This window comes from Octopus sinensis, unplaced genomic scaffold, assembly GCF_006345805.1.
Source record: "Octopus sinensis unplaced genomic scaffold, ASM634580v1 Contig14083, whole genome shotgun sequence".
NCBI lineage: Eukaryota > Metazoa > Mollusca > Cephalopoda > Octopoda > Octopodidae > Octopus > Octopus sinensis.
Window position 1 is genome coordinate 4,421 of NW_021833102.1, and position 18,823 is coordinate 23,243.

At 43.2% G+C, this 18,823-nt stretch overlaps 1 long non-coding RNA gene across 1 annotated transcript; it reads right to left on the bottom strand.

The window, feature by feature from the left end:
* Positions 1-9,450: 9,450 nt before the first annotated feature.
* LOC118761490 lies at positions 9,451-13,333 on the bottom strand. The gene is made up of 3 exons (XR_004997421.1): positions 13,254-13,333; positions 11,843-13,133; positions 9,451-9,825 (listed from the first exon to the last, which is right to left on the bottom strand). It is a non-coding gene; the product is annotated as an uncharacterized LOC118761490 (long non-coding RNA).
* Between the last annotated feature and the right edge of the window lie 5,490 nt (positions 13,334-18,823).

The following is an 18,823-nucleotide window of genomic DNA, read 5'->3' on the forward strand; positions in this document are numbered from 1 at the left end:
AATTACCTGCCCCTGGATTACCTTCCCCTGAATTACACTCTAAATTACCTGCCCCTGAATTACCTGCCAATGAATGACATTCCTCTAAATCACCTGCACCTGAACTACCTGCCCCTGGATTACCTTCGCCTCAATTACCCGCCCATGAATTACATGCCCCTAAATTACCTGCCCATGAATTACATGCCCCTGAACTACCTGCCCCTTAATTACATGTCCTTGAATTATTTGCCAATATTCCTCTAAATTACCTGCCCCTAAATTACTTGCCCCTAAATTACATGCCCCTGAATAACCTGCCCATGAATTACATGCCCCTGAATTACCTGTCCCTGAATTACATACACCTGAATTACCTGACCCTGAATTACATGCCCCTGAATTATCTACCCCTGAGTCCCTGAATAACCTGCACCTGAATTACCTGCCCCTGAATTACATACACCTGAATTACATGCCCGTGAATTACCTGCCCGTGAATTTCCTGCCCCAAAATTACATGCGCCTGAATTACGTGCCCCTGAATGACATGCCCCTCAATTACCTGCCCATGAATTACATACACCTGAATTACATGCCCGTGAATTACCTGCCCGTGAATTACCTGCCCGTGAATTACCTGCCCGTGAATTACCTGCCCCTATATTACATGCCACTCAATTACCTAGCCATGAATTACCTGCCCCTGAATAACATACACCTGAATTAACTTCCCCTCAATTACCTGCCCTTGAATTATATACCCCTGAAGTACCTGCCCCTAAATTACATGCATCTGAATTACCTGCCCCTGAATTACAAACACCTGAAATACATGGCCCTGAATTACCTGCCTCTTATTTACATGCACCTGAATGACCTGCCTCTGAATTATCTATCCCTAAATTACCGGCCCCTGAATTACCTACCCGTGAATGACATGCCTCTGAATTACCTGCACCTACATTACCTGCCCCTGAATTACATGCCCCTGAATCACCTTTCATCTGAATTACATGCCCCTGAATCACCTTTCATCTGAATTACATGCCCCTCGATACCTGCCCCTAAATTACCTGCCCATGAATGACATTCCTCTAAATTACCTATCCCTGAATTACCCCTGAATTACCTGCCCCTGGATTACCTTCCCCTGAAATATATTGCTCTGAATTACCCACCCACGAATTACATGCCCCTGAATTACCTACCCCTGAATTACATACACCTGAATTACATGCCCCTCAATTACATGCCCCTGAATTACATGCACCTGAATTACCTGCACCTGAATTACATGCCCCTGAAATACATTGCTCTGAATTACCCACCAACGAATTACATGCCCTTGAATTACATGCCCCTGAATTACCTTCACCTGAATTACCTTCACCTGAATTACATACATCTGAATTACATGCACCTCAATTCCATGCCCCTGAATTACATGCCCCTTAATTACATGCCCCTGAATTACCTGCACCTGAATTACATAAACCTGAATTACCTGCCCCTCAATTACCTGCGTCTGAATTACCTTGCTCTGAATGACATGCCCCTTAATTACTTAACCCTGAATTACATGACCCTGAATTACCTGCCCCTCAATTACATGTCTCTTAATTACATGCACCTGAATGACCTGCCCCTGAATGACATGTCTCTGAATTGTCTATCCCTAAATTATCTGCCCCTGAATGACATACCCCTGAAATACCTGCACCTAGATTACCTGCCCCTGAATTACATTTCATCTGAATTACATGCCCCTGAATTACCTGCCCATGAATGACATTCCTATAAATTACCTGTCCCTAAATTACCCCTGAATTACATTCCTTTGAATTACCTGCCCCTGAATTACCTGCCAATGAATGACATTCCTCTAAATCACCTGCTCCTGAATTACCTGCCCCTGGATTACCTTCCCGTCAATTACCCGCCCATGAATTACATGCCCGAATTACATGCCCCTGAATTGCCTGCCCCTGAATGAAGTGCACCTGAATTAAATGCCCCTGAATTATCAGCTCCTGAATTACATGCCCCTGAATATCTGCCCCTGAGTCCCTGAATTACATGCCCGTGAATTACCTGCCCCTAAATTACATGCCCCTCAATTACCTACCCATGAATTACATACACCTGAATTACATGCCCGTGAATTACCTGCCCGTGAATTACCTGCCCCTAAAATACATGCCCCTGAATGACATGCCCCTCAATTACCTGCCCATGAATTACATGCCCCTGAACTACCTGCCCCTTAATTACATGTCCCTGAATTATCTGCCAATGAATGACATACCTCTAAATTACCTGCCCCTGAATTACATACCCCTGAATTACCTGCCTTTAAATTACATGCATCTGAATTACCTGCCCCTGAATTACAAACACCTGAATTGCCTGCCCCTCAATTACATGCCTCTTAATTACATGCACATGAATGATCTGACCCTGAATGATATGCCCCTGAATTATCTATCCCTAAATTACCTGCCAGTGAATGACATACCCCTGGATTAACTGCCCCTGAATAACCTGCCCCTGAATAACATACACCTGAATTACCTTCCCCAGAATTACATGCCCCTGATTTACCTGCCCCTGAATTACATGGCCTTCAATTACCTGCCTCTCAATTACATGCACCTAAATGACCTGCCCCTGAATTACATGCTCCTGAATTACATGCCCCTGGATTACCTAACCCAGAATTACAAGCCCCTGAATTACCTGCCCATGAATGACATTCCTCTAAATTACCTGTCCCTGAATTACCCCTGAATTACATGCACCTGAATTACCTGCCCCTAAATTACATGACTCTTAATTACATGCACATGAATGATCTGACTCTGAATGATGTGCCCCTGAATTACCTATCCATAAATTACCCACCCGTGAATGACATGCCCCTGAATTACATACACCTGAATTACCTGCCCCTGGATTACCTAGCCCTGAATTACCTTCGCTGAATGACATGCCCCTGAATGACATGCCCCTGAATTGCATACCCCTGAATCACCTGCCCATGAATTACATGCACCTGAATTACATGCCCCTAAATTACATGCAACTGATTTACATGCCCCTGAATTACATGCACCTGAATTACACTCCCCTGAATTATCTACCCCTGAGTCCCTGAAAAACCTGCACCTGAATTACCTGCCCCTCAATTACCTACCCATGAATTACCTGCCCATGAATTAAATGCCCCTGAAGTACCTGCCCCTAAATTACATGACCCTGAATGACCTGCCCCTGAATGACATGCCTCTGAATTATCTATCCCTAAATTACCAGCCCCTGAATTACCTGCCCGTGAATGACATGCCCCTGAATTACCTTTCATCTGAATTACATGCCCCTAAATTACCTGCAGATGAATGACATTCCTCTAAGGTACCTGTCCCTGAATTACCCCTGAATTACCTGCCCCTGGATTACCTTCCCCTGAATTACATTCCTCTGAATTACCCACCTACGAATTACATGCCCCTGAATTACCTACCCCTGAATTACATACACCTGAATTACAGACACCTGAATTACATGCCCCTCAATTACCTGCACCTCAATTACATGCCGCTGAATTACCTAACCCTGAATTACCTTCCCTGAATGACATGCCCCTGAATTACATACCCCTGAATTACCTGCCCATGAATTACATGCACCTGAATTAAATGCCCCTGAATTACATGCCCCTGAATTACCTGCCCCAGAATTACATGCCCTTCAAGTATCTACCCCTGAGTCCCTGAATAACCTGCACCTGAATTACCTGCCCCTGAATTACATACACCTGATTTACATGCCCGTGAATTACCTGCCCCTAAATTACATGCCCGTGAATTACCTGCCCCTGAATGACATGCCCCTCAATTACCTGCCCGTGAACTACCTGGCCCTAAATTACATGCCCCTCAATTACCTGCCCATAAAATACCTTCCCCTGAAGTACCTGCCCCTAAATTACATGCATTTGAATTACGTGCCCCTGAATTACAAGCACCTGAATTACCTGCCTCTTAATTACATGCACCTGAATGACCTGCCCCTGAATTTCATGCCTCTGAATTATCTATCCCTAAATTACCAGCCCCTGAATTACCTGCCCTTGAATGACATGCCCCTGAATTACATGCACCTCGATACCTGCCCCTGAATACATGCCCCTGGATTACCTGCCCATGAATGATATTCCTCTAAATACCTGTCCCTGAATTACGCCTGAATTACCTGCGCCTGGATTAACTTCCCCGAATTACATTCCTCTGAATTACCCCCCCACGAATTCATGCCCTGAATTACATACACCTGGATTACGAGCCCCTCAATTACCTGCACCTCAATTACATGCCCCTGAATTACAAGACCCTGAATTACCTGTCATGAATGACATTCCTATAAATTACCTCCCCCTGGATTACCTTCCCCTAAATTACATTGCTCTGTATTCCTGACCCTGAATTACCTCCAATGAATGACATTACTCTAAATCACTGCACCTGGATTACCTTCCCCTCAATTACCACCCGCACATGAATTACATGCCCGATTTACCTGCCCCTGAATGACATGCCCGAATTACATACCCCTGAATTACCTTCCCATAAATTACATACACCTGAATTACATGCCCGTGAATTACCTGCCCCTAATTACATGCCCCTTAATTAGTTACCCCTGGATTAACCTGCCCCTGAATAACCTATACCTGAATAACCTGCCCCTGAATAACATACACCTGAATTACATACACCTGAATTACATGCCCCTCAATTACATGCCCCTGAATTACATGCAACTGATTTACATGCCCCTGAATTCTACCCCTGAGTCCCTGAATAACCTGCACCTGAATTACATACACCTGAATTACCTGCCCCTAAATTACCTGCCCATGAATGACATGCCCCTCAATTACCTCCCCATGAATTAAATGGCCATGAATTACCTGCCCCTGAACTACCTGCCCCTAAATTACATGACCCTGAATGACCTGCCCCTGAATGACATGCCTCTGAATTATCTATCCCTAAATTACCAGTCCCTGAATTACCTGCCCGTGAATGACATTGCCCTGAATTACTTTTCATCTGAATTACATGCCCCTGGATTACCTGCCCCTAAATTACCTGCAGATGATGACATTCCTCTGAGTTACCTGTCCTGAATTACCCCTGAATACATGCCCCTGGATTACCCTCCCCTGAATTACATGCCCCTGAATTACATTCCTCTGAATACCCACCCACGAATTACATGCCCCTGAATTACATACCCCTGAATTACTGCCCATTAATTACATGCACCTGAATTACATGCCCTTGAATTACCTGCCCCAGAATTACATGCCCCTCAAGTATCTACCCCTGAGTCCCTGAATTACCTGCCCCTGAATTACATACACCTGAATTACATGCCCGTGAATTACATGCCCCTGAATTACCTGCCCCTGAATGACATGCCCCTCAATTACCTGCCCGTGAACTACCTGGCCCTAAATTACATGCCCCTCAATTACCTGCCCATGAATTAAATGCCCCTAAATTACCTTCCCCTGAAGTACCTGCCCCTAAATTACATGCATCTGAATTACGTGCCCCTGAATTACATGGCCCTGAATTACCTGTCTCTTAATTACATGCACCTGAATGACCTGCCCCTGAATGACATGCCTCTGAATTATCTATCCCTAAATCACCAGCCCCTGAATTACCTGCCCGTGAATTACATGCCCCTGAAATACATGCACCTCGATGACCTGCCCCTGAATTATATGCCCCTGGATTACCTGCCCATGAATGACATTCCTCTAAATTACCTGTCCCTGGATTACCTTCCCCCGAATTACATTCCTCTGAATTACCCACCCACGAATTACATGCCCCTGAATTACATACACCTGGATTACAAGCCCCTCAATTACCTGCACCTCAATTATATGCCCCTGAATTACAAGACCCTGAATTACCTGCCCATGAATGACATTCCTATAAATTACCTCCCCCTGAATTACATTGCTCTGTATTACCAGCCCCTGAATTACCTGCCAATGAATGACATTACTCTAAATCACCTGCACCTGGATTACCTTCCCCTCAATTACCCGCACATGAATTACATGCCCGAATTACCTGCCCCTGAATGACATTCCCCTGAATTAGCTGCCCATAAATTACATACACCTGAATTACATGCCCGTGAATTACCTGCCCCTAAATTACATGCCCCTGAATGACATGCCCCTCAATTACCTGCCCATGAATTACATGCCCCTGAACTACCTGCCCCTTAATTACATGCCCCTGTTACCTGCCCCTGAATTACCTTCGCTGAATGACATGCCCCTGAATGACATGCCCCTGAATTGCATACCCCTGAATCACCTCCCATGAATTACATGCACCTGAATTACATGCCCCTAAATTACATGCAACTGATTTACATGCCCGAATTACATGCACCTGAATTACACTCCCCTGAATTATCTACCCCTGAGTCCCTGAAAAACCTGCACCTGATTACCTGCCCCTCATTACCTACCCATGAATTACCTGCCCATGAATTAAATGCCCCTGAAGTACCTGCCCCTAAATTACATGACCCTGAATGACCTGCCCCTGAATGACATGCCTCTGAATTATCTATCCCTAATTACCAGCCCCTGAATTACCTGCCCGTTGAATGACATGCCCCTGAATTACCTTTCATCTGAATTACATGCCCCTAAATACCTGCAGATGAATGACATTCCTCTAAGGTACCTGTCCCTGAATTACCCCTGAATTACCTGCCCCTGGATTACCTTCCCCTGAATTACATGCCCCTGAATTACCCACCTACGAATTACATGCCCCTGAATTACATGCCCCTGAATTACCTACCCCTGAATTACATACACCTGAATTACAGACACCTGAATTACATGCCCCTCAATTACCTGCACCTCAATTACATGCCGCTGAATTACCTAACCCTGAATTACCTTCCCCTGAATGACATGCCCCTGAATTACATACCCCAACCTCCTGAATTACCTGCCCATGATTACATGCACCTGAATTAAATGCCCCTGAATTACATGCCCCTGAATTACCTGCCCCAGAATTACATGCCCTTCAAGTATCTACCCCTGAGTCCCTGAATAACCTGCACCTGAATTACCTGCCCCTGAATTACATACACCTGATTTACATGCCCGTGAATTACCTGCCCCTAAATTACATGCCCGTGAATTACCTGCCCCTGAATGACATGCCCCTCAATTAACTGCCCGTGAACTACCTGGCCCTAAATACATGCCCCTCAATTACCTCCTGCCCATAAAAACCTTCCCCTGAAGTACCTGCCCCTAAATTACATGCATTTGAATTACGTGCCCCTGAATTACAAGCACCTGAATTACCTGCCTCTTAATTACATGCCCCTGAATGCACCTGAATCCTGCCCTGAATTCATGCCTCTGAATTATCTATCCCTAAATTACCAGCCCCTGAATTACCTGCCCGTGAATGACATGCCCCTGAATTACATGCACCTCGATTACCTGCCCCTGAATTACATGCCCCTGGATTACCTGCCCATGAATGATATTCCTCTAAATTACCTGTCCCTGAATTACGCCTGAATTACCTGCGCCTGGATTACCTTCCCCCGAATTACATTCCTCTGAATTACCCACCCACGAATTACATGCCCCTGAATTACATACACCTGGATTACGAGCCCCTCAATTACCTGCACCTCAATTACATGCCCCTGAATTACAAGACCCTGAATTACCTGTCCATGAATGACATTCCTATAAATTACCTCCCCCTGGATTACCTTCCCCTAAATTACATTGCTCTGTATTACCTGACCCTGAATTACCTGCCAATGAATGACATTACTCTAAATCACCTGCACCTGGATTACCTTCCCCTCAATTACCCGCACATGAATTACATGCCCGATTTACCTGCCCCTGAATGACATGCCCCTGAATTACATACCCCTGAATTACCTTCCCATAAATTACATACACCTGAATTACATGCCCGTGAATTACCTGCCCCTAAATTACATGCCCCTTAATTAGTTACCCCTGGATTACCTGCCCCTGAATAACCTATACCTGAATAACCTGCCCCTGAATAACATACACCTGAATTACATACACCTGAATTACATGCCCCTCAATTACATGCCCCTGAATTACATGCAACTGATTTACATGCCCCTGAATTATCTACCCCTGAGTCCCTGAATAACCTGCACCTGAATTACATACACCTGAATTACCTGCCCCTAAATTACCTGCCCATGAATGACATGCCCCTCAATTACCTCCCCATGAATTAAATGGCCATGAATTACCTGCCCCTGAACTACCTGCCCCTAAATTACATGACCCTGAATGACCTGCCCCTGAATGACATGCCTCTGAATTATCTATCCCTAAATTACCAGTCCCTGAATTACCTGCCCGTGAATGACATGCCCTGAATTACTTTTCATCTGAATTACATGCCCCTGGATTACCTGCCCCTAAATTACCTGCAGATGAATGACATTCCTCTGAGTTACCTGTCCCTGAATTACCCCTGAATTACCTGCCCCTGGATTACCTTCCCCTGAATTACATGCCCCTGAATTACATTCCTCTGAATTACCCACCCACGAATTACATGCCCCTGAATTACATACCCCTGAATTACCTGCCCATTAATTACATGCACCTGAATTACATGCCCCTGAATTACCTGCCCCAGAATTACATGCCCCTGAAGTATCTACCCCTGAGTCCCTGAATAACCTGCACCTGAATTACCTGCCCCTGAATTACATACACTTGAATTACATGCCCGTGAATTACATGCCACTGAATTACCTGCCCCTGAATGACATGCCCCTCAATTACCTGCCCGTGAACTACCTGGCCCTAAATTACATGCCCCTCAATTACCTGCCCATGAATTAAATGCCCCTAAATTACCTTCACCTGAAGTACCTGCCCCTAAATTACATGCATCTGAATTACGTGCCCCTGAATTACAAGCACCTAAATTACATGGCCCTGAATTACCTGTCTCTTAATTACATGCACCTGAATGACCTGCCCCTGAATGACATGCCTCTGAATTATCTATCCCTAAATCACCAGCCCCTGAATTACCTGCCCGTGAATTACATGCCCCTGAAATACATGCACCTCGATTACCTGCCCCTGAATTACCTGCCCATGAATGACATTCCTCTAAATTACCTGTCCCTGAATTACGCCTGAATTACCTGCCCCTGGATTACCTTCCCCCGAATTACATTCCTCTGAATTACCCACCCACGAATTACATGCCCCTGAATTACATACACCTGGATTACAAGCCCCTTAATTACATGCCCCTGAATTACAAGACCCTGAATTACCTGCCCATGAATGACATTCCTATAAATTACCTCCCCCTGGATTACCTTCCCCTGAATTACATGCTCTGTATTACCAGCCCCTGAATTACCTGCCAATGAATGACATTACTCTAAATCACCTGCACCTGGATTACCTTCCCCTCAATTACCCGCACATGAATTACATGCCCGAATTACCTGACCCTGAATGACATTCCCCTGAATTATATACCCCTGAATTAGCTGCCCATAAATTACATACACCTGAATTACATGCCCGTGAATTACCTGCCCCTAAATTACATGCCCCTGAATGACATGCCCCTCAATTACCTGCCCATGAATTACATGCCCCTGAATTACCTTCCCCTGAATTACATGCCCCTGGATTACCTGCCCCTGAATTACCTTCCCCTGAATAACATACATCTGAATTACCTTCCCCTGAATTACCTGCCTCTGAATTACCTGCCCTGAATTACATACCCCTGAATTACCTGCCCCTGAATTACATACCCCTGAAGTACCTGCCCGTGAATTACCTGCCCCTAAATAACATGCATCTGAATTACCCGCCCCTGAATTGCAAACACCTGAATTACATGGCCCTGAATTACCTGCCTCTTAATTACATGCACCTGAATGACCTGCCCCTGAATGACATGCCTCTGAATTATCTATCCCTAAATTACCAGACCCTGAATTACCTGCCCGTGAATGACATGCCCCTGAATTACCTTTCCTCTGAAATACCTGCCCCTGAATTACATGCCCATGAATGACATTCCTCTAAATCACCTGCACCTGAACTACCTGCCTCTGGTTTACCTGCCCCTGAATTACATGCCGCTCAATTACCTGCACCTCAATTACATGCCCCTTAATTACATGCCCCTGAATTACCTGCACCTGAATTACCTGCACCTGAATTACATAAACCTGAATTACATGCCCCTCAATTACCTGCCACTGAATTACCTTGCTCTAAATTACATGCCCCTTAATTACTTAACCCTGGATTACCTGCCCCTGAATTAGGTGCCCCTGAATTACATACCCCCTAAGTACCTGCCCCTAAATTACATGCATCTGAATTGCCTGCCCCTGAATTACAAACACCTGAATTACCTGCCTCTTAATTACATGCACCTGAATGACCTGCCCCTGAATGACATGCCTCTGAATTATTTATCCCTAAATTACCTGCCCGTGGTTGACATGCCCCTGAATTACCTTTCATCTGAATTACATGCCCCTGAATTACATACCCCTGAATTACATGCCCCTGAATTACATGCCCCTGAATTACCTGCCCATGAATGACATTCCTATAAATTACCTTCCCCTGAATTACATTCCTCTCAATACCTGCCCCTGAATTACCTGCCAATGAATGACATTACTCTAAATCACCTGCACCTGGATTACCTTACCCTCAATTACCCGCCCATGAATTACATGCCCGAATTACATGCCCCTGAATTACCTTCCCTGAATGACATGTCCCTGAATTACATACCCCTGAATTACCTGCCCATGAATTACATGCCCCTGAATTACCAGCCCCTGAATTACCTTCCCTGAATGACATGTCCCTGAATTACATACCCCTGAATTACCTGCCAATGAATTACATGCACCTGAATTACATGCACCCGAATTACATACACCTGAATTACCTGCCCCTGAACTATCTGCCCCTGAGTTACCTGCCCCTCAATTACCTGCCCAAGAATTACATACACCTGAATTACATGCCCGTGAATTACCTGCCCCTCAATTACGTGCCCCTGAATTACATACCCCCTAAGTACCTGCCCCTAAATTACATGCATCTGAATTGCCTGCCCCTGAATTGCAAACACCTGAATTACCTGCCTCTTAATTACATGCCCCTGAATGACATGCCTCTGAATTACATGCCCCTGAATTACCTGCCCATGAACGACATTCCTATAAATTACCTGTCCCTTAATTACCTTCCCCTGAATTACATGCCACTGAATTACATTCCTCTGAATACCTGCCCCTGAATTGCCTGCCAATGAATGACATTACTCTAAATCACCTGCACCTGGATTACCTTCCCCTCAATTACCCACCCATGAATTACATGCCCGAATTACATGCCCCTGAATTACCAGCCCCTGAATTACCTTCCCTGAATGACATGTCCCTGAATTACATACCCCTGAATTACCTGCCCATGAATTACATGCACCTGAATTACATGCACCTGAATTACCTGCCCCTGAACGATCTGCCCCTGAGTTACCTGCCCAAGAATTACATACACCTGAATTACATGCCCGTGAATTACCTGCCCCTAAATTACATGCCCTTCAATTACCTGCCCATGAATTACATGCCCCTGAACTACCTGCCCCTTAATTACATGACCCTGGATTACCTGCCCCTGAATTACCTTCCCCTGAATAACATACATCTGAATTACCTGCCCCTGAATTACATACCCCTGAAGTACTTGCCCCTAAATTACATGCATCTGAATTACCTGCCGCTGAATTGCAAACATCTGAATTACATGGCCCTCAATTAGATGCCTCTTAATTACAAGCACCTGAATGACCTGCCCTTGAATTACCTGCACCTAGATTACCTGCCCCTGAATAACATTTTCTCTGAATTACAAGCCACTGAATTACTACCCCTGAATTACCTGCCCATGAATGACATTCCTCTAAATTACCTGTCCCTGAATTACCTGCCCCTGGATTACCTTCCCCTGGATTACCTAACCCTGAATTACCTGCCCCTGAATGACAATCCTCTAAATTACCTTCCCTGAATTACCCCTGAATTACATGCCCCTGAATTAGCTGCCCCTTAATTACCTACCCCTGAATTACATGCACCTCAATTACATACACCTGAATTACATGCCCCTTAATTACCTGCACCTCAATTACATGCCCCTGAATTACCTGCACCTCAATTACATACCCCTGAATTAACTGCACCTGAACTACATGCCCCTCAATTACCTGCCACTGAATTACCTTGCTCTGAATTACATACCCCTTAATTACTTAACCCTGGATTACCTGCCCCTGAATAACCTACACCTGAATAACCTGACCCTCAATTACCTTCCCCTGAATTACATGGCCCTGAATTACCTGCCCCTTAATTACATGCACCTGAATGACCTGCCCCTGAATGACATGCCTCTGAATTATCTATCCCTAAATTACCAGCCCCTGAATTACCTGCCCCTGAATTACATGTTCCTGAATAACCTGCCCATGAAGGACATTCCTCTAAATTACCTGTCCCTGAATTACCCCTGAATTACATGCCCCTGGATTACCTAACCCTGAATTACCTGCCCCTGAATGACAATCCTCTAAATTACCTTCCCTGAATTACCCCTGAATTACATTCCTCTGAATTACCCACCCATGAATTACATGCCCCTGAATTACATGCCCCTCAATTACATGCCTCTTAATTACATGCACCTCAATGACCTGCCTCTGAATTATCTATCCCTAAATTACCTGCCCGTGAATGACATGCCCCTGAAATACCTGCCCCTGAATTACCTGCCCATGAATGACATTCCTATAAATTACCTGCCCCTGAATTACCTTTCATCTGAATTACATGCCCCTGAATTACCTGCCAATGAATGACATTCCTCTAAATCACCTGCACCTGGATTACCTTCCCCTCAATTACATGCCCCTGAATTACATGCCCCTGAATTATCTGCCCCTGAGTCCCTGAATAACCTGCACCTGAATTACCTGCCCCTGAATTACATACACCTGAATTACATGCTCGTGAATTACCTGCCCCTAAATTACATGCCAATGAATAACCTGCCAATGAATCACATACACCTGAATTACATGCCCGTGAATTACCTGCCCCTAAATTACATGCCCCTGAATGACATGCCCCTCAATTACCTGCCCCTGAACTACCTGCCCTTTAATTACATGCCCCTGAATTACCTGCCGCTGAATAACATACACCTGAATTACCTGCCCTGAATTACATACCCCTGAAGTACCTGCCCCTAAATTACATGCATCTGAATTACCTGCCCCTGAATTGCAAACACCTGAATTACATGGCCCTCAATTACATGCCTCTTAATTACATGCACCTGAATGACATGCCTCTGAATTATCTATCCCTAAATTACCTGCACCTAGATTACCTGCCCCTGGATTACCTTTCATCTGAATTAATTGCCCCTGAATTACATACCCTGGATTACCTAACCCTGAATTACCAGCCCATGAATGACATTCCTTTAAATTACCTGTCCCTGAATTACCCCTGAATTACCTGCCCCTGGATTACCTTCCCCTAAATTACATGCCTCTGAATTACATACACCTGAATTATATGCCCCTCAATTACCTGCACCTCAATTACATGCCCCTGAATTACATGCACCTGAATTACATTCCCCTGAATTACCTGCACCTGGATTACATAAACCTGAATTACATGCCCCTCAATTAACTGCCTCTGAATTACCTTGCTCTGAATTACATGCCCCTTAATTACTTAACCCTGGATTACCTGCCCCTGAATAACCTACACCTGAATAACCTGACCCTGAATTACATACCCCTCAATTACCTGCCCGTGAATTACATGGCCCTGAATTACATGTCCCTGAATTTCCTGCCCCTTAATTACATGCTCCTGAATTACCTGTCCCTGAAATACATGCACCTGGATTACCTGCCCCTGAATTTCCTGCGCCTTGATTACCTGCCTTGAATTACCTTCCCCTGAATTACCTGCCCCTGAATTACCTGTCCCTGAATTACATGTCCCTGAATGTATGAATATCTATGTATGGACGCATGATGTGTGGACGAGGCTTGTGTGTATGGACGCATGATGTGTGAACGAGGCTTGTTTGTATGGACGCATGATGTGTGAACGAGGCTTGTTTGTATGGACGCAAGATATGTGAACGAGGCATATTTGTATGGACGCATGATGTGTGAACGAGGCTTGTTTGTATGAACGCATGATGTGTGAACGAGGCTTGGTTGTTTGGACGCATGATGTGTGAACGAGGCTTGTTTGAATGGACGCATGATGTGTGAACGAGGTGTGTATGAGTGGACGCATGATGTGTGAACGTGGCTTGTTTGTATGGACGCATGATGTGTGAAAGAGGCTTGTTTGTATGGACGCATGATGTGTGAACGAGGCATGTTTGTATGGACGCATGATGTGTGAACGAGGCATGTTTGTATGGACGCATGATGGGTGAACGAGGCAGCACTTATTCTTTCTAAGCCTAGTATTTATTCTAACTTATTCTTTTCTGCCGAGCCGCTGAAATACAGGGAGGAAAACACACCAGCATTGTTTGAAAAATCTACTATAGCCCCGAGCCGACCAAAGCCTTGTGATTGGATTTGGTGGAAGGAAACTGGAAAACTCCAGTCATATATATGTTTATATGTGTGCGTGTGTGTCTTTGTTCCCATACATTGCTACACAACGGATGCTAGTCTGTTTACGTCCCCATAACTTAGAGGTTCAGCGAAATAGACTGATAGAATAAGCACTAGGCCTACAATGAATAAGTCCTGGGGTCGATATGCTCGACTAAAGGTCGTGCTCCAACATGGCCACAGTCAAATGACTGAAACAAGTAAATGAGAGTAAAAGAGTTAAATAACGAGAAATCCATGACCTGTTAACTAGGGAGATAGCAGAAAATATCTCCTAGAGTTACTTCTCCCTAACGTCATATAATACGTTTTCCTGTTGTAATATCTGTAAGAAAGTAATAATGACATAATCAAGTTTCTTTTTTGTTTTATATAGTATATATGCGTATGTGGGGTATATACACGTATATCTTAAGTATATATATATATATATATATATATCTATATATATATATATATATATATATAAATACTGGTGCTGCCGCCTTTAGTCGATCACATCGTCCGCAGCACTTCTTTGTAAGCCTAGTAAATTTTATTCTCTTTTGCCGAACCGCTAAAATACAGGGAGTAAACAGCTACATCGTTCGAAGGTAATGACCAAACTGTCTACTTTTATCCACCAGTTCCAACACGATTTAACAAAAAGGAGACAAATTGCTTGACTAGATTTCACTGCAAAGCCAGTAACATCTATGAACTTCCCAAAATCTACAAAAGTTAAGCCATAAACAAAACCGTAACAAGTTAACTTCTATAGTTTAAATATTTCACACCCGAGATATCCGAATGAGGCCAATTATGGCCAATCCAGGTATGTAGATACGGGAGGCATTGGGTGCTTAACACTCGCAAAATCTGAAGTCGCTAAAGGTGCAATAAATTGAACTTCTTTCATTTAGAACTTAGGGATCTGCAAATGTGGGTATCTTGGAGATGCTTAAAGTGTCTGCTGTAGCTGTAATCGTCGCACAAACAAACGAATAAAAACACAGTCGCTCACACACACGTACACACAAAAATAAAAACATTCACACAAACACAGACACTGAAATGAAAATAGCAACACACACACATATAAAAAGTCCCACGCACACAAACACTGAAAAAAAATTCTCACAAAAACACTCACTTACGCACAAAAAATAAAAATACAGATACATATTCACACACTCAAACACGCGGACAAACACAGAAATGAAAACAGTTACATACCTACACATGCACAAACACAGACACACACAAATACAAATGGAAAATACGGTAACACATCCAAACTCTAACACACTAACATACGCACAAACACACATACACACAAACATAAGCACCCACACACAGAAATGAAAACACAGTTACACACTCACACATAAACCCTAACCCTAACTAGCACAAACATACAAGTTATTCAGAATGTAAAGGGGCATTGGGTGCTTTGCACTCGCAGTTAGAATATCAGCCCCCTCCACGCCAGTATGAGAATTTCTTTTATCCACTGTGAAATTAATACATTGTCGACACATGGGAAAAATATGAGCAACATCTGAAGTCACTAAAGGTGCAATAAATTGAACTTATTTTGATTTAGTAGTTAGTGATCTCAAATGTGGGTATCTTAGAAATGGTCAAAGTGCTTGTTGCATTTGTAAGTGTCGCACACACACAAACAAATAGAAACACTCAGTCGCTCACACACCTCGCGCACACAGAAATAAAAACACTCTCACACACACACAAACAACCACTGAAATGAAAATACCCCATACTCACATAAATAAAAACAGTCCCACACACACAAGGAGCCCAATAGGTCTATCAAAAAAGTTTCTAGTATTTTCCTAGCCCATAATTTATAATAATTGAAGTTCTTACAATAAATAAATACCTACTAAATCAGTACATCGAACATTACTCCCCGTAACCTATCGGTTCTGCAAAAGAGACCTATACGTTAAGTAATAGGCATACAAAGAATAATTCCTGGGGTTGATTTGCTTGACTAAAGGCGTGCTCCACCATGGTCACAGTGAAATAACTGAAAGAGTATAAGAGCGACAAAGTGTATATTACGATAACTACATACTTAAGGAGATAACTACAGAGTATCTTCTACAGTTACTTCCCTTGAATATTATATTTAACAATAATAAAATATTTTAGGAAATTAACTCTCGGAAGGGAGATAACTAGATAACATCTTCCAGAGTTACTTTCCTTACATATAATTATTTTACTTTATTAAATTATAATATGCGAGAGAAATAGCTCTAGAATATAATTCAGACGGGACACACACCCTTTAACGCTTTTCTAGAGCAAATCGACACTAGGACTTACTCTATGACAGCCTAGAATATTATTTATTGGTCGTCTTTTCCCGAAGTTACTGGAGTGTAAAAAGACCAGCATCGTTGTCAAGCGGTTTTTGGGGACACAGAAACTATATATAAATATCTATCTAGTTTATATTTACTGCTGAGAAAACCACGCGAGAGTGGTGGATTTGGAAAAGTAATATCATATAGACTCGAGACAGTTATTATCGCCTCGAGCCTATATGCTAGTAGAAGACATTTGCCTAACGTGCCACTCAGTGGGACTGAACTCGGAGTAAATTGTTAGGTAAGCAAGCTAATTCCCATTCAGACACTACTGTTTGTTAACCGGACAACTTTAATGTGAGCCCTAATCGTTGATATGCAAATGGTTCATTAATGGGGTCCGGAACTTTCGCGGCTGGGTCCCATAAGACAACGCAACAATCTTGGGTATGGGTGGACTGTCCTCACACACGCCACACAACACACCCACACGTCAAATAAATATGACCAGCTGATCATTTACATTTCACTCACACCCCACAAATATATAAAGTAATAATGTTATCTAGTACTACTCTTCGGACATAATCAAGTTTCATTTTTCTTTTAGATTATATATATATGCATGTGTGGGTATATACATGTATATCTGTATGTGTGTGTATATATATATATATATATATATTATATAAATACTAGAGCGCCGCCTTTAGTCGAGCACATCGTCCGCAGCACTTATTCTTTGTAAGCCTAGTATTTATTCTAACTTGTTCTCTTTTGCCGAACCGCTAAAATACAGGGAGTAAAACACACCTGTATCGGTTAAAAGCATCAACAACAACAGTCAATCGAAGATAATGACCAAACTGTCTACTCTTATCCACCAGTTCCAACACGGTTTAACAAACAAGGAGACAAATTGCTTGACTAGATTTCACTGCAAAGCCAGTAACATCTATGGACTTCCCAAAATCTACAAAGTTGAGCCAAAAACAAAACCTGTACAATTAACTTCTATAGTCATAAATATTCCACACCCGAGAGATCTCCGAATGGGGCCATTATGGCCGATCAAGATATGTATATACGGGGTGCTTAACACTCGCAAATCTGAAAGTCGCTAAAGGTGCAATAAATTGAACTTCTTTTCATTTAGAAATTAGGGATATACAAATGTGGGTATCTTAGAGATGCTTAAAGTGTTTGTTGTAGCTGTAATTGTCGCACACACACAAACAAATAAAACACACAGAGGCTCACACACACTTACACACAGATATAAAATCATTCACACATACACAACACTGAAATGAAAACAGTTACATACCTACACACGCACAAACACACACACAATATAGCAACGAAAAAGACACAGTTACACATCCAAACTCTCACACACTCACATACGCACAAACACACACAGAAATGAAAACGCAGTAACTTATCGGTTCTGCAAAAGAGACCTATACATTAAGTAATAGGCTTACAATAATGATTCCTGTGGTTGATTGCTTCACTAAAGGCGGTGCTCCCACCATGGTCACAGTGAATTAACTGAAAGAGTCTAAGAGCGACCAAGTGTATATTACGATAACTACATACTTAAGGGAAAAAAACGACACAGTATCTTCTAACAGTTACTTCCCTTGAATATTATATTTT